This window comes from Lissotriton helveticus, chromosome 3_1, assembly GCF_964261635.1.
Source record: "Lissotriton helveticus chromosome 3_1, aLisHel1.1, whole genome shotgun sequence".
Classification (NCBI taxonomy): Eukaryota; Metazoa; Chordata; class Amphibia; order Caudata; family Salamandridae; genus Lissotriton; species Lissotriton helveticus.
This window is the reverse complement of record NC_136061.1, coordinates 2,098,414,258-2,098,441,895: the sequence shown is the minus strand read 5'-3', so window position 1 is coordinate 2,098,441,895 and position 27,638 is coordinate 2,098,414,258.

The following is a 27,638-nucleotide window of genomic DNA, read 5'->3' as shown; positions in this document are numbered from 1 at the left end:
GATGACATCAGCAAACCCTGCTGCATATTGTGACAACTCAGGGGTGGTCCAGATTCTACGCCAATATAATATCGGACGAAGTTTGCACATTGCCGATATTTCTTTCCTGCCAAGATCATATCTGAGAGGCAAAAGGGGGCTGCTCTGTGGGGTGCCTGTTAATTTCCGAAGGAAGTTATTTTCTGATGTCTGTAACTCCTGAAGGTTTTCTTGCCCCCACATCTCTGCCCCATACAATGCTGACCCTATGGCCTTTGCCTCATATATGATCAAAGGAGGTTTGATTGGTTTGGTCAAAGATTTACAATGCTCCTTGATGATGGTACCAGCCAGTTGTTTATGCCTTAGTACTGCAATGTTTAAATGTTGGTTCCATCTATTGTCGTTTGAAATGTGAATCCCCAGGATTGCAAGAGCGAAACCCCTGCCAATTAATCTGTTTACACTACGAGGGAAAAACTATTCATTTGCAAGCATGCTCTTATCTGAAGTCAATGAAGCTTTCTGTGCTGGCTGTAAGGAAGATCAACTTGACCCCCCCCCTTACATAAACAATTTCTCTGCGGCTCATCAAGTTTATTTTTCTCTACACTGCCTTCCCCTTCATAGTGATGTCACCCACAGGGCTGTCAGTTTATATCAACAAATGTCCGCGGAAAAGAATTGGAGTATGCCCAATAATAACAAGACAGGCACTGCTCGGCGCTCCAAGAGGGAAAAGCCCTCCCTTTACAAAATATCTTTCCCTGGTAGACAGGCCACTTCAAGGCCGAAAAACACATTCTCTGTAATTCAAAACACATCTGTACCCAGGCCAGAGAGCTAACCAACATTCTCTAACTTAACTGAAGCAAATTTAAAACGTGATAAAAAACATCCTAAAATCAGTAATTAATAAGGACATATTTTATTTCGTAACCTAAACACATGCTAGCATTTAAAAATAATTATATCATAAAATATTGTTACTAGCTGCAAAGAAAAAAAAGAAACAGAACAACATGACATGGAAACACATCACATTTTACTTTTTGAAAATAACATGTGAAACACCATAATTTTGCATTGCAGAACCAAGAGTTTCATAATTAAGTGTGCAAGCTCTTCTATTCTACCTATAAAAAGGGCCAGATTCATAATTTTTCAAAAAACCATGTTTTCTAATTGAGGTTCAAAAAACCATGTTGTCTAATTGAGTGGATTAACTGTCACACGCTATACTAAAGGGCAGCTAGCATTGGGAAAAATAATGTATATTTTGTAGAACACATTTTTATTTTAAAAAACACACCGTTGCATTACACTAATTAAAAGCACATTCTATGATGGGTCTGTTTTATATTTCCTTCTCAACCGTGAAAACATTAAAGCACCCTCCGTGCAAACCCTTATCTCAATCCGACTGGTTTATTTACAGCTTACCGACCTCTGAGTCAAACACATTAAATCAAGTGTTCCAAGGCAAACCCACACAAATACACGGACGCATTTGAAATAGAATGTTAAATGAACACTTCTTTACTCTCCATGCAAGACATTACCATTCAGTCAGCAAACTGACAAAGCACATAGGCAGACCCAGCAACCAATGAAAAAGTTAAATCAAACCATCAATCAACTAAATACTCACTGACTTTTAGTGTCAGCTCACATAACCATGCATGTGAGCTACACAGCCATGAAATCGTGCCAAAACGCACTTCCAAACTACGCCAAAAAGACACCTTCCCCTCCACCAATTTCCTTCAAACTACTTTGCTGCAAAACTAGACACTCCCAAGTTTCAGCCGATCCCGCAGACTCAGTTAAGAACTACTTAGCACACCACGAAATCTCGGCCTAAAAGCACGCACAAATCAAAACAGCTCCATTTTCCAAAAATACACATTAGCCAAACACACCCTTCCGCCCAAGCCAAAAATCCCCAAAATTTAGCACACCTGGCCATCCACCTCCTCTACCGCTGATCCAACCCCCGGGCCCCTAGCGCACCTGGAACACCCCCAAAATAATTTCTCAATTTTCAGAAAAACGCCCATTGGATAACATGGCAAATCGCACCTCCGCACAAAACATGCTTTTTCCACCACTTCCACAGCTCAGATCCTTTTCAAATTTGGCATCACAGTAGTCAAGGGATTCCCTAAATCCTCACCAAAAAACAACCAAATCCATCCACTGGAACGGGTACGAATTTCCGCTCAAAAACACGCCCCCCCCCAAACACCAAAAACGGCCATAAATCGGCCAAATCTCGACTAAAAAACGCCAAAATCCCTCAACACCTTGTTAAACAGCATGTTAAAACAAATACTGCCTTCTCAATACAAGATATTAACTCTTTGGCAGCTGAAGCACAATCTTTCCCCAATGACTGCAGTACATGGGAAAGTCATGAACCCATCTCTCCACGTTATCACATAACACGTACGCACATCTCCAAAACGTTTTCTCCAAGCACTTGAAAGAGATCCAGCTCTCTCCTGCCTAACGTAATGATAACATGCTCTGCACAAACCATAACTACATGGCGCTATTCACAAGCCATATTCACAAGAAACTCAACAAGTTATAATAATGACATGCTCTTCATAAACCATATTTACAAGGAGCTATTTACAAGGAACTACACAGTAAACTTATATGGCCGATGGGGACGGGCTCTTCTAGATAGGAGGAAATAAAAGCCTCTGATACTGTTGGCTTCTTTCTACATACTCTAAAGGGTACAGGTGGTGGCGTTCGCGACCTACTGGGTGTTTCTGAGGTGGTCACTCTAGCTAGTTCTTCAGCCAGGACGGGATAAATACCAGTAACGACGGCGTTTCTTTCTCTATCAGTCTGTTCTGTTTTGACCCGTTCCCCCTCCTCCCGCAATTCTTTTTCTTTGGCTTTTTCCCCTGCTTGTTTAGTTCTCTCTACCTTGTTCAATTCTTTTTCTGTTCTCTTATGTGACTCTTTGCGCCATAATTCAATGGCATCTTTCTGAGAGGGTCTTGATTTCTTTTTCCATAGCGCTTCCTCTACTCTCATAATGCATTCTGAATCCCATGTTCCTGAGATAGGCCATCTATACTTTTCCTCCAGGTCCTTTGTATAGTCTACCCATAAATCTAAAAACAAGATGGCGTCTAATCCATGCTTATTATACATATAATGACCAGGTGTGTCTCTAGGCGGGATGTTAACTGACTCTTCTAGTATACCTTTTCTGGTCCCTATCTGACGCAATTTTGAAAACAGTGGCATGTTGAAACCAACACAATGGAAATACAATACACAAAAATAGACTGAAACAATCAACAATCATTCACACTAAAACATCATAACATTAAAACAAACATGATCTAAACCAAATACAGAGAACTAAACATGTACTTGAAAAACTATATGCACTGGAATACAGTACAACCATACCGGTCTCAAAAATGAGACACGTCTTTACCGTGCCCACGTTTACCATGGACCCGTCTTGACCGTGCTCGTGTGAATGAACCCGTCTTTACCGTTTTCACGAATAACGTGAACCCATCTTTACCGTTTCCACGAATAACGTGGACCCGTCTTGACCGTGTTCATATAAAATGAACCCGTCTTGAAACTTTTGTGCATTCCCCATAGTGGTACTCACAGAGAAGCAAAACTTGAAACTTGAAGGCCTCGGACTTCTACGCATCTACGTCTACGTCTACGCATGCGCCTCGGAACGGGTGGACCTCTGGAAACCTCGGACCTTGCTCTCTCACAGGTCGGGCTCTGGTTGAGACGATCCGCAATCCTCACCGCCTCGTATGGATGCCTGGTCACAGTCCGTCCTCCTCCTGGGCCTAAGGGAGTAGCGGGAAATCCCGATGGCGTGTACACTTTAAAGTCCGTCACGGCTGTAGAAGGGGGCAAAGCTGGACCTACAACTCCGGCGCGTGGGGAAAAGGATATGTCCCTGTAAGGGCGCCAAATTAATGTGGTAAATTAAATATTACCCTGGCATAATTTCTAGGCATTAACAATTAGCATGTATCAAATGAGAGGCAGAGAGTCCGTGGTGTCCAAGTTAAAAGGGCTTTATTCCAATAACTCGAGTTAAGGGAGAATCTGTTCCATCACCACTAAGGTTCAGGAAGGGTCTTCTAACATTATTTACAGAGAACAACACATATATACATTTTTCCTTGTACATAGGGAGGAGCGCTCCAGGCAGAGCATGAAAGAAAGAGATAAGAGCATGTGGGCGTGCATGAGGGTGTACACTTGATGAGTCACAGGTGGGTGATAGGTGGGTGGCTACATAGAGGAGGAGTTACATGGCAGGCTGGAACTTTGCCCTACTTGTGCACGCAATTTGAGCATGACGTGCAATTGACGTGTAACTGGGAGGAGAGCTGACTTTCAGTCTAGTAGAGAGATCTTTAGTGTCAAGGCGACCAGCACGTCTGGTACTAACTGATATCTTAAGTCAGGGGATGTATTATCTGAAGCAAAGGTTGCTCATCGCTAAGAATCAGAAAAAGCATATATTTCTTTGTGCATTGCATGGGGGCTGTGAGCTTTCTATGGATGCAAGCACTGTGATTTACTTCAATGGAGACAGAGAGGCTAGGCCCTATCTTCCGCGGACGGGTTTTGTTTACCTTCCTCACTGGGCAGGAATGTGACTCTGTACAGCAGGCAGATAACAGTTATTCATAATACTATCTTGGCAACCCTTGCTGGGTCTCTTTCGGCTGAGCTAGAAGTATGCGAGGTCAGAGATACGTAATTGCAGCTTGCAGTGTGTCAGGAGTCATGAAAACCCTAATTCAGAAAGTGGCTCAGACTGAACCACAAAAAGGGTTTATTACGATATTTATTTAAAAGTGCACAATGCAAATACATGGGCCTTCATGTTAGCTTAACGTTTGGGAAACTTGATGACAGGCACCTTAATGCAGGACGTGATTGCAGAGGCCTTGTGATTCAAGCCACTAAGAGAAATATGCATGGGTGACATGCACATACATGTAACATAGGGTACACGTAGGGGGCATCTTGGTCAGGCAAAATTTCATTTTCCTCAATCCACTTGTAGATCCAGCGGAGCATGAGGAGGGTGTTAAAGCAGGAGGAAGAGACGGCGTCGACCTGCTTCGTCATGGAGAGGGTCGAGTCGAGGATGACCTCTAGTTGCGTGCATGGTCGGTGGGCATAGGAGCAGTTCCTAGTTTGGTCGGCCACCAGGAGTCGTCCCAGGCCGAGGGTGTGGATTCGAGGATGAGGACCTCTTTCTTGTCCGAGTTCAGCTTCAGGCGGCTGTTTCTCATCCATTTGGCAATGGCCTTCATTCCTTCGTGGAAATTGGCTTTGGCGGTCAGGGGGTCTTTGGTGAGGGAGAGGATCAGCTGGGTGTCATCGGCATAGGAGATGAGGTTGAGGTCGTGCAGTCGGGCGACGTAGGCGAGCGATGCCATGTAGATGTTGAACATCGTTGGGCTGAGCGATGAGCACTGGGGTATGCCGCAGATGATCTCGATGGCTTCGGAGCAGAAGGGGGGGAGCCGGACACTCTGTTTTGCCGGAGAGGAAGGAGGTGGTCCAGTCCAGAGCCTTCTCTTGGATCCCGGCGTCATGGAGGTGTGTTCGTAGTGTGTGGTGGCAGACTGTGTCGAAGGTGGCTGACAGGTCCAGGAGGATGAGGGCTGCGGTTTCTCCATTGTCTAGCAGGGTTCTGATGTCGGTGGCGGGATGAGGGCAGTTTCGGTGCTGTGGTTGCTCGGAACACGGACTGGGATGGGTCCAGGATGCTGTTATCCTCGAGGAATCTGGTCATTTGTTTGTTGACGGCCTTCTCGATGACCTTTGCCGGGAATGGGAGCAGCGAGATGGGTCGGAAGTTCTTGAGATCCTTGGGGTCCGTCTTGGGTTTCTTGAGTAAGGTGTTGATCTCGCCGTGTTTTGCAGCTCTCCGGGAAGGTTGCTTTCTCGAAGGAGATGTTGATGGATTTCCGGAGATGGGTTGCGATGGTGGTGCTGGCTTTGTTGAAGATGTGGTGTGGGCATAGGTCTGACGGGGATCCGGAGTGGACGAAGGTCATGATCTTGATGGTGTCGTCGTCGTTGATGTTGGTCCAGGAGATCAGGCGGTTGGTGCGAGTGGTGGTCGTGGGGGCCGGGGTCTCGTGGTTGCCAGGGCGGTTGTGGCGTTGAAGCTGTCGTGGATGTTTATGATCTTGCGGTGGAAGAAGGTGGCCAGCGAGTCGCACAGGTCTTGCGAAGGTGGGATGTCGTTGGTGTTGGAGCTGGGGTTCGAGAGTTTCTTTACGATGTTGAAGAGCTCTTTGCTGTCTAGGCAGGTTTGAAGGAGGCCCGTTTGGTGGATCTGATGAGGTGGTGGTGTCTGCGGGTGGCGTTCTTGTGGGCTGCGTAGCTTTCCAGTGTACGTTCACGGATCCATTACTTCTCTAGCTTTCGGCAGGTTTGTTTGGAGATCTTGAGGTCTTCAGAGAACCAGCTTGCTTTTTTTCTGGTGTCAACAAACATGTTCCAATCAGGTAACAAGTATGCCCACTTCTTTGGCAGTTCCTATAAAAGATATGGATTACGGCATCTAAATAGCAGAATAGCTGCCTCTAAACTTTCTTATAATTGACGACCAAAGGCCTGAATCCTCCGTCAATATCTAAATAAGGAGGACTTTTTTTTATTAGAGACAGGGTGGAGGGGCATGGATATAGGTCTGTATATTCACTGAACTGCTACATATTCAACAAGTGAGGATGACACTGTCTAACAGATGGAAACAAATATTTTGAAGCACATTTTCTGCAGGTCATCTCTAATATCTTTCACTGCCTATGCCCAAAAATGAATAACTGATAGCAGATTTTCTGGAAATATAGCGTTCATGCTTTAGAAATTCTTTATATATTTTTTTTAATATAAGTGATTATATTGAATAGGAGGGAAAGAATAACCATGTTAAAATAAAGCTGCAGATCACACAAACCAATGTAATTGGGAGTGGCAATTAACTCATCATACTTCTCTAAGGAAAGACTTCTCTAAGGAAAGACTCCATAAGACTAACAAGGAGGAGATGGAGTGAAATCACCAGGACGAGGTGATAGAGGCGGTAAAAGCATTGCTGAGAATGGAGGACTCTGAAAATGTGGGGACTGATGTGGAGATAGTGGTGGAGGCATTGATGAGAATAATAATGGCATGGATGAATATAGAGGGTTACACGAGGACGGAGTGGAAGTAGATGGAAGTAGATGGAAGCTGTGGGGTTGATGGAGGTGGCAGTGATGGGAATTGATGTGTATGTAAAAGTTGATGAATTGGTGGAGGAAGTGTTGAGAATTGGTGACAGTGGGATTGTTGATAAGGGCTTTCTGTTGCTGACATTAGGGCTAAAGGTGGATGATGGTGTGGTGCTGGAAGACGTGGGGGAGGCACTAAGTACAGTTGGCTATAAATATGTGGCTGTAATGCTGTGGCCAAATCATGTATGTATTTATAGGTGCGGGAGAACTTTCACATAGTTTCATAGACTGGTTACCACACCTGGTTAGGTAAAGTATTTTGTTCTTGCTTTACAGTAAATCCTTGCCGATAATGTGGTGGACACATATTGAGCCTCTGGTTCCACTTGTTTGAAGGAAAATCTCTTGAGCATACCAGTTTCGAACTGCTGTATTGGTGTGAGGGATATGAACTGCTCTGCTGTCTAGATTCATTTTGATTCTGATACTTTATCATTTTGAAATTTGTATACATACTAACAGTCTCTGCAAAGATTTTGCCTCAGTACCAGTGTAACATACAAATGCAGCAGTGAGAAAGGTGACCAGTCAAGCTTTGCAACTGGCCCTCCACTTCTTAGCAACATGTCACATTTTTTAGTAACATTTGATCCGTTTGAGCTACAAACAATTTGTTTAGTTAAAATTGTCAGACTATGCAGCAGCAGATGTAATATGTGGCAAACATTGCAAACTAGGATATTTTGCTATTCATGTTTGAACTGCTCTTGCTGAAAAAAGGAGAAGTGCTGAGGACAGAAACATAATGGTTCTGAGACAAATGGCTTGTGCTTCCACTTTTAAGTGCATTTGGGACATTCTATGATTGGAAACACAAAAAATAAACTTGACTATCCATTGGATCAATTGAATAACATAATAAGCTGTAACTGGTCAGTGAAATGGTAAATACTAAAAATTGGGATGTTTTACTCTTTCTGACCACACCTCTTACTCCGCCCACTGACCAAGGTTATACCCGCCCTCTGATTCTCCACCCACAGTTCCCCTACTTCCCCTCCCCCCCACAATAGTGCAAGGAAGGGTTAGCCTGATTGTGTGTCCCTCGTACCTGCATGACCTTGCCTCCGGACACAGCCATGACAATCTGCCTGTCCTTCACTGTGCCCCACTTTCATTTTTCCATTCTTACTCTTACTTTGTAGTGGATATACTCCATTTTCCAGCAACTCTGCCTTGCTGCTCTCACATTTACACATAAAATGTAGTTGTCTCTCGGCAGACAATTCTACACACAGGAGACAGGATTGGGGTAAGCGTAGCTCTAATAGTGTACCTTTATGATTTGAATTTAAGAGTATGTGAAGTAGTACTATATATGTACTACAACAATGCTTATATGAATGTGGCCCATTAAACAACCCACTGATTCATAGTAATCTTATCTCCCATAGATTTAAGTATTTTATGACAAGCATGGTCAATGTTTTAACCAGGATTATATTTTTCATGATTGTTTTACACATTTCTTTGCTATTCTTTACTAGTTTTGGAAGATACACTGTTGCTTAATCTGGACATTTATAGCATAATAAATGTGTTGTTAAAAATTATCAAATTATAAGGCCTAAAGACATTTGTACTCTTCAAACGATTACTTTAAATATTACATTTAGACCTTTAGGAGTCAATAGAACCTAGCTATTAAATGGCTTTGATCGGAGAAACAACTACAACCCTAAATATCGAGTCTGCTGGGATGTTCAGCAAAATCAACAGATGCAATTGTTTAAAATTTTTTCGCCTTTATTCTAATATATATATATATATATATATATATATATATATATATATATATATATATATATATATATATATATATATATATATATATGTGTGTGTGTGTGTGTGCAAATAAAGAAAGTATATATATATATATATATATATATATATATATATATATATATATATATATATATATATATATCTCAATGCTCGGGGGTTTGTCACACAGGTAGGAAGCACTCCGACAGCAGTGAACAGGTGGAACAGTTAAGAAAGTGTATCCATCCAGGATTAAAGAACTCAAACTCCCAGACTGCATTGCACACAGTCCCATCCGGGCAGCCATTGAGAGGCGTGTTATGAATAAATTATGCAGTCATGGGACTACACGGCATTTCGTACTATGCCGCTGAGGAAGAAAGAATACGGAGTGACTGTTTTTAACCTTCCGACATGATGCGTGCCATCTATACCAATGATTAAAGGTTTTTGGGTTGAACCTTCACTGATATATATATATATACATACATATATATATATATATATTTTTTTTTTTAACTTTCTTTATTTGCATTTAGAACTTTTATAGTCATACACAAATCATACCCCCGATTCACGAGGCTGGTACACAGAGAAGTCCGTTTACATCTTCATAACTTACAGAAACGCGGCCTCAGGGCCATCCAGTAAACACAGTAACGCTCCATATTTACCTGCAAATATAGGATTTTTGTCCCCATGACCTGGTCCATTGCAGCATATTAATTCTCATGCATTGAAACCACAACTCCCTATGTAAACTCACCCCACCTGCATACCCCGCTACCACAAATAAGCTCTGCATGTTACCTATTAGGCTACTGTAATGACTACTGCATTTGTTCTATCATCCCCCAGTGAGAGGAGCAATACTCCCATCATCCCATCTATCATGAAATCCCTATATTAGGGGCACAAAGTACAACTTGCCATCCTCCGTTGGCACTCCCACCCAGGAAGGGAGAATCTCACTCAGCCACCTCTTCCTCTTCTGACATGGAGGCGAGTGAATCAATCATAGCCCGCCAGGAGAGCAAATCGTCAGGCAGTTTATCATCTCTCCTTGTACACCACATGTTAGCCTCCTTCCCACCTTCGCACCTGCCGACTCAATCGTAACTTGTCTCCAATTTTGCATCGCTGGGGGGAACCTGGCAAGCCACCTGATCGCTATCCGTCTTTTGGCCACTATGACCCCCAGATTCACAAAATGCCTGCTCAATTTCTTCTTGAGTTGGGAGTAGACCCAGCAGATACTGTTTCCCTGTGACGAACCCTTCCCACCCTATAGCCTCCTTAAAAATATAAGAGAAATACCAATGAATGATCCTCAATTAGAATTGGGGGTGGGACAGTTGAAAACAAGCATTGGCATAGCCAATAGGTCACGCCGTTGGGACCTTATAAGTGTTTAGCAATGTAGTACATTATCCCCCACTGGCATGCCCACACACTGTGAGCCTTAAATAATATAGCGCCAGATACCACAGAAGAGCCCAAGAAGTATGTTTTTGCCTCCTCCAGGCTCAACCTAAAAAACGGCATGTGGGGAAGAAGAGTGACAGGATGTAGACTGCATAAAGTTAAGTTATGTTGAGTGCTTATTTGGTTATTGCTAACTTTATTGCAGACAGGATGTTGTGTATGCAGAAGTAATTTAGGCAAAATTAATTTCAAGAGAATGCATCACAAAGGGGCGCTTCTCAAGACAGCGCAGAACTGGGCCGGAGTCAGTCATGTGACAGACTACACAAGACTTATTCTATCCCAAGACTGCCGCTAAACCTTCGGGCCTGCCAGGTATGTACATTAACTCTGCAGACAAGGCGACTACACCTGTACAAAGCTATGAAAAGATATTTAAAATTAGAAGAGAGGAAAGGAAGAGTCAGTCGCCAGCGCAGCAGTATATCGAGTGACTTGATTTGAGAGAGGGGTAGTGCGATGGGCAGGCACAGGCCTGGGGGTGACACAGACACTGGCGTGAGCTTCATCTTGTATAAGACGAGTGGTGGGCGGGGCAAGATCCCACGGCCCGTGTAGGAAGAGACAGGGTACTGAGTATCAAATCCAGGGTTGGCACGTAAAGAGGCTCCTTGCGCCACTTCACAAACACCAGCTTGGTGTAGCTCCTGTCAGCCGAATGGAGTGACAGTGCACATGAACATATCCTGCCTTCACGGGCCTTGGAGCATTCTTTCCTCTGCTTCAGATACCAGCTTGCATGTGATCTGCACACAGGATTTTGTTCAAACTAAAGATTGGTGGCGTGATTGCGGCTAAATCCAGTCAAGTCTCTTGGAAGGAGCAGAGGCCTTAAACTGGCATTATTTTGGGAAAGCTGTGGCAGTCAATCTCAGAATGGGTGCCTCCTTACTCTAGTATTCTAGAGTTTCAGTCAAAATCTCTAAAGCACCTTCAAAAGGCACTGCAGCTGCTCGCTCCCGAAGGCAAAACACTGTGGGATGCAAGGAATGCAGCAGCATCAACCTGCAAGTGCTGTGTGTGAGCGTTCATGTGAACTCTGACACATAACATATGGCACACTACACGCCACTGCTCGTAACCCCAAGCCAAAGGCCATGGGCGGATACATTTCCTGGGAAAGGTGGGACGTGCACCCGCCTTTGCCCAATTGCGTGCTATCTTTTTACAAAGACACACGCAAAGCCCAATAGGAAAAATGCTCCAAACAAAACACACGCGTGTGAAAAGTCCAGTGTGATTCCAAGAGGTCATTTTCCTAGAGCAGCGCATGCGCGCTAGGCTCAACCTAAACAAAAAAGAGTGTCACTGTAAAGAGCAAGGAAATGATTCATCTAAATATGGGTTAGCAAAAGGAGAATCAAGCAGCTTGATTTTGATATTGTTGGTAATTTAATTTCAGCAGGTGGTAAATGGAAGCTGGTGAGGGCAGTGCGAGGGTGGAGAGTGTTAGAAATGGGAGGAGGACAGCAAATGTAAATGTGTAAATGTATTTCGATTTATATAGCGCACGAATCACCCAGGGGTCTCAAGGCGCTTGCTTAGGGAACCCGTCCTGGTATTCCCCTGTGAGATACCCCGGCAGGGTATTCACAAGGTGAAAGCCAGGCATCCCGCCGCGAGGGGCCGTAGTGGAGATTAAGCAAGCTATTGCCCAGAGTCGCAGAGTGTGACCCCGTGAGTCGAGTAGGCACCGGAGCGAGAATTGTCGAGTCCGTGGAATTTTTGAGCCCGAGACCCACCGAGGCGGGGAATCGAACCCTGGTCCACGGCTGATCTCAGCTTCCGGGTCTGCCGCCTCTAACCACTGAGCCACGCTTCTCCACAGCAGTGGGCAGGTTGAGATGTGGCCTGTCAGGGAGAGCATTTATACCAAGAAGGGACTTAGGTGGTCCCAGGGACTGAGCCGATCTGCACCTGCAGACCACCCTAAAGCAATTTAACCAACTTATTATTCCATTAAGTAAAACTGGGTCCAGTGTTCCCACTTTCAGGAAATCCATGTCTAGGAACACTGACCATTTGAAATGGGGCATAATGATATTCAATACTGAAATACTGTTCCGTTCAACTCGTGATTTGGCCTAGCTGTGTGAATTTAGCTGCGGTAGGAGCATAAGTGCTTATTTTAACTCGTCTTTTGGTACGTTTGTGTAATGAGATTTTACATGGCTGTAGCAGTCAAGTTAATGATCATCCAGCAGCACAGAATGCGGTATTCGCATTTAGTGATATTTTTCCATAAATTAGAACTCATGGATGGTCAGCTGAAATATTCCTGATTTCACTATTTTCAGAAGGCACAACCCTGACAACATCCAGCATGATGGAAGTTCTTACTGCCCATAAATCTATATTTTAAAGCACTTATATTTTCAGCCAAGGAAGATCACAGTACCAACATGCACAAAAAGGGTGTGAAATACAGTAAATAAAATAACATACATATGAATGGATTTAGATGGGGGGCGTGGCTTGAGCGCCGATGCCGGAGGTCGCCTAGCGTCTCGGCTCCGCGGCCGAGCTTGCATTAATCCTGCTGCTGGGAGGTCCTTGAGACGCCTGCACCCCGAAAGAACTCCCCATGTGACCTGGGCACCGCCGCCCGGGCATAGAGGCCCGTCTCAACCTCGGGACCGAGGAACCAGTGAAGTTAAGAGGCTACGGGGTGAAGCCCAAGATGGCGCCCGTGCCAGTGTCGCCGCCTCGGACCTAAGGGAGCTGAAGGACCGGGAGGGACACGGGCACCCCGACACCCCCAGCGACCCAAGCTATCCTTCCCCGCTGGGGTAATATCCGGAGGCCTGACCCCTGGAGACCCTTCGAGAGGGACCGCCGATACCCAGCGGCCGCACCGGGAGGACCCGACCTGCGGCCGGGAGGCGCTGCTGTGGAGCGGAGCGAGGGAGGAGCGGAGGGACCTGCACGCTATCGAGCGGAGGCTGTTACGGAGGCCCGCAACGCTGGCCCTGACTCCCGTCTTGGTGAGCGAACTACACTGCGGAAGCGGGGGGAACGCTGGAGAGCGCCCTAGCGGCCCCCACCGTGAAGAGACTACAACGGATAGCCCCATAATACACGGGTGGGGAGCACCCCATTGAGGGGACTGGGAGTCGCAACAGAGGACCCTGACCCGAGTCCATTCATCGGGGCAGAGAAGCTGCGCAGAGAGAGGGAGAAATAGGTGGGACACGGCTGCGGAGAGCCTGGCGGTGCGGCCCATTGCTCCATTGTAACCTGTGAAGCGGCTCCACCGTCGCACGACTGCGGGGACTTTCGCAGAGGCCGAGTGTCGAGGAGAGGGCCCGCAGCGCTAAGGAAGCTCGTCGCTCCCAGATCTTTCACCGCGCTCATCCGGGGCCTTCTTGCCCTTACTAGTGAGGCCGGGAGCACACGCCTGATTAGGGATTTGAAGACGCGAGGGGCTCCTACCCGCCGTCTTTGCACCTGCACTGGCCTACGGACAGATGATCGTCCTGACTACCACCTAAGGCCCTGCTGACCTCGGGGGCTCCTGGGGGCCGCGGTGAGACAGGCCGCTGAGCGGAGACGTATTTGGAGGCTGCGCCACATCGACGGCGGCCCCGGCTTGATAGGCCCCGATACTGCTGTGACCCTACTGTAGGCCCTGAACATCATGGGAAAACCGAGGGGACCTAAGGGAGGCGCCCAGACCGCATCTGATGTGGAACCCCCGGACAACGAGGAGCGCCTGCACGTAGACGGACCTGGAAGCCCACATATTCAGGCGCAACTGGATAAAATTCTGCTGGCGATTACTGAAACTAGATCGGCCCTCCGGGAGGACATTGCTCAAGTTGCAACGGGCTTGGGACTGCTCCGAGCGGATCATGGCAAGCTCTCCGACCGAGTGAAGGAGGTTGAGGGATCGGTGCGACTCCTAGAACCTGCGCAAAAAGTCTTGGACGCAACGGTGAAGGACGCTCTGACCCGCATTGAAGCACTGGAGAAACGGGCGGAGGATGCGGAAGGGCGCAACAGGAGAAACAACATTCGATTAGTTGGCCTTCCGGAAAAAATTGAAGGTGGGGACATGGTGACGTTCCTGGAAAATTGGCTGCGGACGACGGTGGCGCCAGAGGGATTGTCCCCTTTCTACACATTGGAGCGAGCGCACAGGGTGCCGGCCAAGCCACCGCTACAAGGCCGCCCGCCCCGCCCGGTGGTGGTGCGACTGCTCCATTTTCGAGACAGAGACTTCCTATTGCAGGCGGCCAGACAGAAAGGCCCTTACCAGGTGGACAACAGCCGCGTAAATATTTTCCCGGACTATACCTACGAGACGCAGAGACGTCGATCCTCCTTCCTGGCCGTCAAGCGGGAACTACGAGCTGAGGGCATCCAGTACTCCCTACTGTTCCCGGCGCGCCTCCGCATCATCGTGGATGACTCCACCAAGTTCTTTGACACCCCGGACGAAGCATGTAGTTGGCTTGAACTATACAGGGCGGGCAAAGATGGCTTCGGAACCTCATCTCAATCGACGACGGAGGATTTACTACAGCGGAAACCTAAGAGGTTCAGACACCGCAGGGGCAGGACTACTCGACCCTCCACGGTGGAGACTGCGGCGGAGCGGCGCGGTGCGCTGGAGATGGTTTCTTCCATGTCTGGCCCTCAGGACGGCCATGGAGCGGCTCAATCGGAGCCTGGGGAGAGTGGAGGCCGCTCGGACACAGAGGGCTCTGAAACGGACAGTGTGAAGCTCCCGGAGGTCACTCCTGAGACAGCCGAAGGTCTACTTGATGAACAGTGAAGCTTCTGGGTGAGCCGGTTCTGGTTGGGGAGCTGTGGGAGGATGCGGGTGTGTGGGGAGGAAGGGACTCATCAGGGGACCTTTTTTATGCACTGACTATAGGGGGGGTGGCAGGAACTCTCTTTTTAGACCCTGATGCTATTGAGCTCGGCCGCGATGTAACTCGTGGTGGCACCCCGCGTCGTCGCTCGGCCCCCACATTGCCCTTAAGGCACACCTACGGTGGCTACCGTTAGGTTAGTAGGTGGGGAGGTTGGGGAGGTTTTGGAGAGTACAGTTTGGATGGGGACTAGATGGTACAATTTGGAACCTGTTCTGGGGGGGTTGGACGGGGGTTTCTGGTTGCAAGTTGATTTACAGTTGTTATGGGGGGGACTCGTCATCGGTATGGATCTCAAGGGGTATTTCCCCATAGTCGTGATGCTCTCAGAGGGACAGGAAGAAGCGACATGGGACAATGGCTGACCTATCGAATCTGAAATGTATCACTTGGAATGTGCGGGGGCTGCACACCATGACCAGACGGCATAAGGTCCATGCTTATTTAGTGCGCAGGGGGGTACAGATAGCGCTGCTACAAGAAACGCATCTCACCAAATCTGAAGGAATTGCGCTACAGCGTAGATGGCGAGGGCAAGTATACTGCACCACCTACTCAGCTTACGCAAGAGGCGCGCTAATATGGATAAAGGCGGGGGTACCCTTGCAGGTCGATAGCCACACTATAGATCCGGAGGGGAGATATGTTGCGTTGGCAGGGAAATTAGGGGGCAGAGATTTGAATATTTGCTGCATTTACGCGCCTAACACAGACCAACTTGCCTTCCTGAATGCCCTGTCGGGCTCCTTAGCCCGCTACCTCTCGGGACCCATCCTGCTAGGGGGCGACTTTAATTCGGTGCTAGACGTTGGCCTGGATAGATCTCATCCTCCCCTCCCGGACTCCCCGACGCATAGGATGGCCAAGGGCAGATTAAACTGGCAGACTAAGTGGGGACTGACGGACATCTGGCGAGCGCACCACCCGCACACTCGGGATTACTCCCACTTTCCGGGCATGCATGAACTACATGTGCGACTGGATTGCCTTTTGGGGTCGGGGGGTGTGGTTTCTTCGGCGGTGCGGTCTGAATACCTGACGAGGACAATCTCCGACCACAATCCGTTACTGATTGATCTCCGATGGCTCCAGTGTGCCCCGTGTGTGCCTACCTGGAAATTACGGCCTGAGCTACTAGAAGACCAGGTGTTCCACGGAGACCTGGAGGACAAGATCACGAGATATTTTGAGGTTAACGAGGGCACGACTGCAGAGAGAGCAACGGAATGGGACGCCTTTAAGGTGGTGATTAGAGGCTATTGTATAACGCAAAAAGTTGGAGTACGCCGTGTACTCCTGGAGGACCTGAACAAAGCTGATCGAGTCCTCCGCAACCTAGAACTCTCCCGCCCTGGCCGCACAGAACTCCAACAGCAGACTCTGACGTCGAAGGAAGCGGTGGCTGTAGAGGTTGAGCGCCTGCGCAGTTATGACCACAAGGCTTACCTGACCAGATCATTGGCGGAGGGTGACAAATCGAGTGCGCTCTTGGCCTGGCTTGCTAACCCTACGAGACGAACCTCGCCCATTGTAGCAATGAAGACCGCAGAGAATGAGGAGGTCTATACCCAACCCGAGATCCTTAATTGTTTCTGGAGTTACTATAAGAAGCTATATCGCAGTCGGTTACCGCCGGACGCTTCCCCGACGGACGCCTTCCTGGGAGATCTGCCGATCCCCGCTCTGGAGTCGGAACAGGCGAAGGGACTAGGACGGGATGTAGAGCTGGGTGAGATCAGAAGTGCGATTAAAAACATGGCACGTAATAAAACGCCGGGCCTTGATGGCCTACCCGTGGAGTTTTATTCCACATACATAGATATCCTGGCCCCCAAACTGCTGCAGGTTTATAAAGAGGCGAAGTCCCTGGCTCGATGCGAGAGGCCCTGGTGATACCGCTACTTAAGCCAGATCGGGAGGGAGAGGACCCAGCATCCTATAGACCGCTCTCGATGCTCACGGTCGATTATAAGATCTTGAGCAGCATATTGGCTGCACGACTGCTGGAACACATGAGCTCCTTGGTACATACCGACCAGGCGGGCTTTATACCCAAACGCAACACTACGATGAACATCCGACGCTTATTTAGGCTATTAGAAGGTGATCACGTGGATGCTCCTGATCCTATGATACTTTCGATAGACCTAGAGAAAGCCTTCGACAGCCTGGAATGGATTTATCTTCGCAGGGTCCTTGAGAGGTTCGGTCTAGGCGAGGGATTCCTGAGATGGACCACGGTGTTGTACGCCTCGGCGGTGGCTAGGGTAAAATCGGGCCCACTGATATCACAGCAATACCCGGTAGAACGCGGAACGAGACAATGCTGCTCGTTATCCCCATTGCTGTTCGCCCTGGCTGTGGAGCCGCTGGCTATATCGATCCGTACGGGGGCCCAAGTTCTTACTGCCCATAAATCTATATTTTAAAGCACTTATATTTTCAGCCAATGAAGATCACAGTACCAACATGCACAAAAAGGGTGTGAAATACAGTAAATAAAATAACATACATATGAATGGATTTAGATGGGGGGCGTGGCTTGAGCGCCGATGCCGGAGGTCGCCTAGCGTCTCGGCTCCGCGGCCGAGCTTGCATTAATCCTGCTGCTGGGAGGTCCTTGAGACGCCTGCACCCCCAAAGAACTCCCCAGGTGACCTGGGCACCCCTGCCCGGGCATAGAGGCCCGTCTCAACCTCGGGACCGAGGAACCAGCGAAGTTAAGAGGCTACGGGGTGAAGCCCAAGATGGCGCCCGTGCCAGTGTCGCCGCCTCGGACCTAAGGGAGCTGAAGGACCGGGAGGGACACGGGCACCCCGACACCCCCAGCGACCCAAGCTATCCTTCCCCGCTGGGGTAATATCCGGAGGCCTGACCCCTGGAGACCCTCGAGAGGGACCGCCGATACCCAGCGGCCGCACCGGGAGGACCCGACCTGCGGCCGGGAGGCGCTGCTGTGGAGCGGAGCGAGGGAGGAGCGGAGGGACCTGCACGCTATCGAGCGGAGGCTGTTACGGAGGCCCGCAACGCTGGCCCTGACTCCCGTCTTGGTGAGCGAACTACACTGCGGAAGCGGGGGGAACACTGGAGAGCGCCCTAGCGGCCCCCACCGTGAAGAGACTACAACGGATAACCCCATAACGCACGGGTGGGGAGCGCCCCATTGAGGGGACTGGGAGTCGCAACGGAGGACCCTGACCCGAGTCCATTCATCGGGGCAGAGAAGCTGCGCAGAGAGAGGGAGAAATAGGTGGGACACGGCTGCGGAGAGCCTGGCGGTGCGGCCCATTGCTCCATTGTGACCTGTGAAGCGGCTCCACCGTCGCACGACTGCGGGGACTTTCGCAGAGGCCGAGTGTCGAGGAGAGGGCCCGCAGCGCTAAGGAAGCTCGTCGCTCCCAGATCTTTCACCGCGCTCATCCGGGGCCTTCTTGCCCTTACTAGTGAGGCCGGGAGCACACGCCTGATTAGGGATTTGAAGACGCGAGGGGCTCCTACCCGCCGTCTTTGCACCTGCACTGGCCTACGGACAGATGATCGTCCTGACTACCACCTAAGGCCCTGCTGACCTCGGGGGCTCCTGGGGGCCGCGGTGAGACAGGCCGCTGAGCGGAGACGTATTTGGAGGCTGCGCCACATCGACTGCGGCCCCGGCTTGATAGGCCCCGATACTGCTGTGACCCTACTGTAGGCCCTGAACATCATGGGAAAACCGAGGGGACCTAAGGGAGGCGCCCAGACCGCATCTGACGTGGAACCCCCGGACAACGAGGAGCGCCTGCACGTAGACGGACCTGGAAGCCCACATATTCAGGCGCAGCTGGATAAAATTCTGCTGGCGATTACTGAAACTAGATCGGCCCTCCGGGAGGACATTGCTCAAGTTGCAATGGGCTAGGGACTGCTCCGAGCGGATCATGGCAAGCTCTCCGACCGAGTGAAGGAGGTTGAGGGATCGGTGCGACACCTAGAACCTGCGCAAAAAGTCTTGGACGCAACGGTGAAGGACGCTCTGACCCGCATTGAAGCACTGGAGAAACGGGCGGAGGATGCGGAAGGGCGCAACAGGAGAAACAACATTCGATTAGTTGGCCTTCCGGAAAAAATTGAAGGTGGGGACATGGTGACGTTCCTGGAAAATTGGCTGCGGACGACGGTGGCGCCAGAGGGATTGTCCCCTTTCTACACATTGGAGCGAGCGCACAGGGTGCCGGCCAAGCCACCGCTACAAGGCCGCCCGCCCCGCCCGGTGGTGGCGCGACTGCTCCATTTTCGAGACAGAGACTTCCTATTGCAGGCGGCCAGACAGAAGGGCCCTTACCAGGTGGACAACAGCCGCGTAAATATTTTCCCGGACTATACCTACGAGACGCAGAGACGTCGATCCTCCTTCCTGGCCGTCAAGCGGGAACTACGAGCCGAGGGCATCCAGTACTCCCTACTGTTCCCGGCGCGCCTCCGCATCATCGTGGATGACTCCACCAAGTTCTTTGACACCCCGGACGAAGCATGTAGTTGGCTTGAACTATACAGGGCGGGCAAAGATGGCTTCGGAACCTCATCTCAATCGACGACGGAGGATTTACTACAGCGGAAACCTAAGAGGTTCAGACACCGCAGGGGCAGGACTACTTGACCCTCCACGGTGGAGACTGCGGCGGAGCGGCGCGGTGCGCTGGAGATGGTTTCTTCCATGTCTGGCCCTCAGGACGGCCATGGAGCGGCTCAATCGGAGCCTGGGGAGAGTGGAGGCCGCTCGGACACAGAGGGCTCTGAAACGGACAGTGTGAAGCTCCCCGAGGTCACTCCTGAGACAGCCGAAGGTCTACTTGATGAACAGTGAAGCTTCCGGGTGAGCCGGTTCTGGTTGGGGAGCTGTGGGAGGATGCGGGTGTGTGGGGAGGAAGGGACTCATCAGGGGACCTTGTTTATGCACTGACTATAGGGGGGGTGGCAGGAACTCTCTTTGTAGACCCTGATGCTATTGAGCTCGGCCGCGATGTGACTCGTGGTGGGACCCCGCGTCGTCGCTCGGCCCCCACATTGCCCTTAAGGCACACCTACGGTGGCTACCGTTAGGTTAGTAGGTGGGGAGGTTGGGGAGGTTTTGGAGAGTACAGTTTGGATGGGGACTAGATGGCACAATTTGGAACCTGTTCTGGGGGGGTTGGACGGGGGTTTCTGGTTGCAAGTTGATTTACAGTTGTTATGGGGGGGACTCGTCATCGGTATGGATCTCAAGGGGTATTTCCCCATAGTCGTGATGCTCTCAGAGGGACAGGAAGACGCGACATGGGACAATGGCTGACCTATCGAATCTGAAATGTATCACTTGGAATGTGCGGGGGCTGCACACCATGACCAGACGGCATAAGGTCCATGCTTATTTAGTGCGCAGGGGGGTACAGATAGCGCTGCTACAAGAAACGCATCTCACCAAATCTGAAGGAATTGCGCTACAGCGTAGATGGCGAGGGCAAGTATACTGCACCACCTACTCAGCTTACGCAAGAGGCGCGCTAATATGGATAAAGGCGGGGGTACCCTTGCAGGTCGATAGCCACACTATAGATCCGGAGGGGAGATATGTTGCGTTGGCAGGGAAATTAGGGGGCAGAGATTTGAATATTTGCTGCATTTACGCGCCTAACACAGACCAACTTGCCTTCCTGAATGCCCTGTCGGGCTCCTTAGCCCGCTACCTCTCGGGACCCATCCTGCTAGGGGGCGACTTTAATTCGGTGCTAGACGTTGGCCTGGATAGATCTCATCCTCCCCTCCCGGACTCCCCGACGCATAGGATGGCCAAGGGCAGATTAAACTGGCAGACTAAGTGGGGACTGACGGACATCTGGCGAGCGCACCACCCGCACACTCGGGATTACTCCCACTTTTTGGGCATGCATGAACTACATGTGCGACTGGATGGCCTTTTGGGGTCGGGGGGGGGTGGTTTCTTCGGCGGTGCGGTCTGAATACCTGACGAGGACAATCTCCGACCACAATCCGTTACTGATTGATCTCCGATGGCTCCAGTGTGCCCCGTGTGTGCCTACCTGGAAATTACGGCCTGAGCTACTAGAAGACCAGGTGTTCCACGGAGACCTGGAGGACAAGATCACGAGATATTTTGAGGTTAACGAGTGCACGACTGCAGAGAGAACAACGGAATGGGACGCCTTTAAGGTGGTGATTAGAGGCTATTGTATAACGCAAAAAGTTGGAGTACGCCGTGTACTCCTGGAGGACCTGAACAAAGCTGATCGAGTCCTCCGCGACCTAGAACTCTCCCGCCCTGGCCACCCAGAACTCCAACAGCAGACTCTGACGGCGAAGGAAGCGGTGGCTGTAGAGGTTGAGCGCCTGCGCAGTTATGACCACAAGGCTTACCTGACCAGATCATTGGCGGAGGGTGACAAATCGAGTGCGCTCTTGGCCTGGCTTGCTAACCCTACGAGACGAACCTCGCCCATTGTAGCAATGAAGACCGCAGAGAATGAGGAGGTCTATACCCAACCCGAGATCCTTAATTGTTTCTGGAGTTACTATAAGAAGCTATATCGCAGTCGGTTACCGCCGGACGCTTCCCCGACGGACGCCTTCCTGGGAGATCTGCCGATCCCCGCTCTGGAGTCGGAACAGGCGAAGGGACTAGGACGGGATGTAGAGCTGGGTGAGATCAGAAGCGCGATTAAAAACATGGCACGTAATAAAACGCCGGGCCTTGATGGCCTACCCGTGGAGTTTTATTCCACATACATAGATATCCTGGCCCCCAAACTGCTGCAGATTTATAAAGAGGCGAAGTCCCTGCCTCGATGCGAGAGGCCCTGGTGATACCGCTACTTAAACCAGATCGGGAGGGAGAGGACCCAGCATCCTATAGACCGCTCTCGATGCTCACGGTCGATTATAAGATCTTGAGCAGCATATTGGCTGCACGACTGCTGGAACACATGAGCTCCTTGGTACATACCGACCAGGCGGGCTTTATACCCAAACGCAACACTACGATGAACATCCGACGCTTATTTAGGCTATTAGAAGGTGATCACGTGGATGCTCCTGATCCTATGATACTTTCGATAGACCTAGAGAAAGCCTTCGACAGCCTGGAATGGATTTATCTTCGCAGGGTCCTTGAGAGGTTCGGTCTAGGCGAGGGATTCCTGAGATGGACCACGGGGTTGTACGCCTCGGCGGTGGCTAGGGTAAAATCGGGCCCACTGATATCACAGCAATACCCGGTAGAACGCGGAACGAGACAAGGCTGCTCGTTATCCCCATTGCTGTTCGCCCTGGCTGTGGAGCCGCTGGCTATATCGATCCGTACGGGGGCCCATTATAGGGGGTTACGATCTCCGACGGGCCACCAGTACATTTCCCTATATGCTGACGACTTACTGCTTTTCCTTGAGGACGCTAGAACGGCCTTAACCGGAGCAGAATCAGTGCTCACGACTTTTGGTGAGGTGTCGGGACTCCGGGTGAATTGGGCTAAAACCTGCCTATTTCCGGTCCACAGAGATAGCCCCCAGCCGGACATTCATAGGGAAATTAGATGGGCACCGGCTTGTTTTAGGTACCTGGGGGTACAGGTTTACCATCGCCCTGTTGACATACTAGAGGGTAACATCTCCAGGGGCATCCGGGTGCTCAAGGGTAGCATGTCCTTGTGGTCTACACTACCCCTATCGGTGGCAGGGCGAGTGGCGCTATTAAAGATGGTGGCGCTGCCACGCCTACTGTACTACTTCCGGACACTCCCGATATGGATCCCCAGATCCATCTTCCAGGGCCTGGATTCTATAATAGTATTGTTTCTTTGGGGCTCGGGCCGCCGCAGAGTGGCGCTTAAGACCTTGATGAGACCGAGAGTGGAGGGGGGGTTAGCGGCACCTGACTTTGAGACGTACTACTTGGCTGCCCAGCTACAGTTCTACACCCAGGAGGTGGCGCGTGAGTTTCGTGGTCCGGAGGAATCACGAGGCAGTGGCGTACCCAGACATGTTTTATCGTATATTGCGCTGCAAGAGAAGCTCGAGTTACGGGATCTCACACAGGAGGAACGCGCCATACGCTCGTGCTGGAACCGAGTGTATCGCAAGCTAGGCAGACCGCGACCCTATGCCCCGGAGATCCCGCTGGGAATGCTTACGGCATTGCCCCACGGCGGAGATTGGTCTCGACTGGGTGTTTGGGAAGAAATGGGTGTGCAGACAGTAGGCGACCTCTACGAGGATGGAGCATTACTGCCCTTCCAAGCGCTTCTAGATCGCTACGACATTCCCCGCGGTGACTTTCTGCTCCATGCGGCGGTCACAAGGACACTCCAGGCACACTGGAGAACTGGTCAGGAGGAACCACAGATGTCGACGACATGTCAATATGTCATGATGTCCGCGGGGACAATTAAGGCAGTGTCGTGCTTATACTCCGGAATGGTCGATGAGAGGTTGACCCCCCTAACGGCTCTCAAAGCCCGTTGGGAGGCTGACATAGGGAAGGAAATTCCAGAGTCCATGTGGTCCCAGATACTGCAGCGGGCCTGGAAGGGAACGAGGAGTGCCCGATTCCAATTGGTTCACTTCTATATATTGCATAGAGCCTATCTGACCCCGGAGAAGCTACAGAAATATTTCGACCTGGAGTCGGCAGCCTGCCCTAGATGCAGGACAGACAGGGCGGACCTTTTCCACATGATGTGGTCCTGTTCTATGCTGACCTCCTATTGGCTGATAGTAGGAGACACGCTGACCGAAGTGACTGGCAGATCGTTGCAGATAGATGCGGCTGTAGGGATTCTACACTGGTTTCCACATACCCCTAAGAATAAAATTACTAGTAAATTTATCGATTTAGGATTACTACTGGCCAAACGGGAAATCACCAGAAACTGGAAGGCACGTGTTGGTCCAACGGCCACTAGATGGCGTTATGAACTTCTTAAGCGGGCGGGAAGCGAAAGTACATTGAGATTCCAGCAGGCGAGGCGGCGGCGAGATGAACGAGCCCTAGAGGCGGCGCAAGCTTGGGAGACAATAGTGCAGGCCCTGCGCGACCATAACGCACATACTGACTCAGACAGTACAGATGAGGGACAGCCTGGATCCCATTAACATACTACGGCTGATTTATACCCAATATAGAGAACTATGACTTCTATCGCATGATATTTGATCACATGATAACCTACCGTTGACGAGAGGGGTGGTGGGAGGGGGATAGAGGGAAGGGAGCGGCATTCGCTTCCATCACACGTTTGAATACTGTACCAGGATGGATGATACTTTAACCCTCTGGGGGGGTGAGACAGATGGAGGGAGGGGAGATACGTTGTTTGGGGTGTTTGACAATGCAGAAGAGATTTATTTTACCACCTGTGATATATTGCGAGACCGTGTGGAAACACACAGCGAACGAATGGCACACGCCGCCCGACCCCAGGGTTGTGGGCTGAATGGCCGTGTATAGAGGCTGTGTCAATACGGCCAGCACTTCAGGTACCAATAATGTGATTATATTTGCTTCCTGCAATAAAAATATATTTACAAAAAAAAAATGAATGGATTTAGATACAACAGCATCACAACAATACACCAAGCTATTGAGTATGTCTCAGATGCATATTAGCATCCAGGGGAAACCAGACAAAAACGAGATGATAAAGTACAAAGCTGTACAACAGAACACCACTTGAAGTTATCTGACAGATTCATCAAATGGGTGCAGAAAGAAAGGAGGCTGACATTTTTATGTCCAAGGACCTTAACTATGACTCTCCACACTACAATCGTGCATCATGCATTCAGAGAAAGATCTTAAAGCATACCTTTTTAAATGACTCTGACCAGTTTCTTTTCAGGAAATGTCTTGTGGTGATTCAGTTAAAAGAGCCTTATTATACAACCATATTCAGTAATTTTTTCCATTGTATTATCATGTGCCAAGGGAAACCTACAGTAGAAAATCTGAGGTCCTTAGTATCAGTGGCAGCAGTGAGATTTGAAAGTGGTGGGGCGTAGATTCGGGTATGACTTTTATGGAGCGAGCGAATCGATCAAGCTTTATAGACAAACGTGGGGCTCAGGCAGGGGCGTAGGAGACACTAAAATTCTGGGGGGGACAGGGACAACCTTGTGGACTTTCCAGTGACCCTATACAAATCGCCGCCCGTTAAACAAATACAATCGCATACTTTCGAAGTGAAATATTGAGAAAAGCAGGCATGTTGTCACAGTTTGCATGTATGCTTGTTTGTTATTTCATATAGTAATCAGACCAAATGTTTAAAAAAAGGTATATGAATCTTGCATCTTCATGCACCAAGCAAACAAAGGTCACAGACTTAGGGTGGGGGAGTCGTGTTTGCATGTGCATTATGGTTTCAAAAATACCTGCTGCTGCATTCCTGGTCTCCAGCAATTTTCAGGCAACAATAAAAATGTGAAGATAACTTTGGTGATTAATGTCCTTTATTGAGAGAGATCGGAGGTTTGTCTAGTGGAAGTTTTGACTCTTGGTAAGGTAGCCACAGTGGGGTAATATGCCTACTGCAAAGAACGTGTACCACGCAGATCACAAAATGCATATCATGTAAATAGGTCAGTGAGTTACTGCTTTTGTCTGAGAGATTCTTTTGGTATTTGCAGTTTATACGTTAAAATCCTAACATTGAACAGTGAGCTATTACCTGCCATCAAAGAACTGCACGAAAACTTCAAGGTATAGATTAGAACGTTATGATTTTTCCCCAGTCTTTCCTTATCCTAATGTCAGAAAATGGGTTTGTTAGGATAGAAATCAATTCTGATTATTAAAGAGAACCCCACAACCATGGTGTTATGTTTTAAATTCTGAGTGTGTGCTTCTTTAGTGTTGCAAAGCCATCCTCTGCCCTGGGCACTCCCCAACGTTTTGCTGACTAGTACTGGTGGTACCTGACTCTGACTGACCCTGGCCTCTGCCTGAACAGGCACAGGGCCAGTGCTATTCTGAAAGAGACACTTAAAGATACTGTGAAAACACCTACATACACTAGGGTGCACTATGGGTTAGGGTACCCCTATGATAGGCATGGCCTCTCCTATAAGGCCCTAGTACATAATAGGTCAGGGGGATTAGAACTACCTTTAAGTCCCTAGAATATAATAGGGCATGGCAGTTTTGAGGCCAGCAGCCCTTTCTGCCTTTGCATGTGTGCACTGCTGACGCCTGGGGTCAGTTTACAAGAATCCCTGTGTTGTAGGACTGCTTTTAAAATGAAAATTGTGCCCAAACTCGACTTTTCGGTTTGGGGATCTTGCAAATTGATAAACTACAATGCTGGGGCAAAAATAAGTTAAGTGGAAAAATGTTTTCCACTTAACTATGGCTGTGTCATATTTGCCACATAATACATCATCTGCTGCATAATCTACCAATTTGACCAAAAACAATTTCGTTGCTGAAACGGATCAGAAATTACTAAGAGAAATGTGACTTATGTTGCTGTGAAGTGTAAGGCCCTTTGCAAAGGTTGACTGGTCACCTTTCCCACTGCTGCATTTGTATGTTACACAGGTACTAATGAGGCAAAAGCTTTGCAGAGGCTGTTAGTATGTATAAATATGTCAAAATAATAAAGTATCATAAAATCCACTGCATTACGCTGCAGCCTTTTTATTGTTGCATAATTTAGTCAACACTGCAACATCTTTTGTGCCTGCATTGCTGCATAATTCCAGTGGCCCGAAAGCAGGCTGCACATGTTAAAAGTGTTTGTGCATGAAGCAGAGACCATGAAGTTTACAAACTTAAAAGCTGATTACGATGGCAGGAGGACTTCAGTCCGTCCGCCATCGAATCGGGGAATGGGACCACTGGCCTTCAAGGTGGCGGCCCCACGATAGGCATTACAATGTGACCGCCACTATGGCATTTGCAGGGCCTATCTTTTATATTGGAGCAGGTGCTGATGGCTGCATCATCCGCCGCAATGTGAAAAAGGACATGTTACATATATCACTGCACTACGTGGCAGGCACAATCAGGTGCCTGCCACATGGTGCAGTGATATGTAGGGGGGCATCTTAGATATCCCCTGGGTCCCATGTCTGGGGGGACAGGGGCCTGCTACGGGCCCTCAATGTCCCTTTCCACCAACTTTTTCATGGGGGTGAACCGCCATGGATAGGGTGGTGGGTAAAGGGTATCGTAATCCCTACTGTGGTGG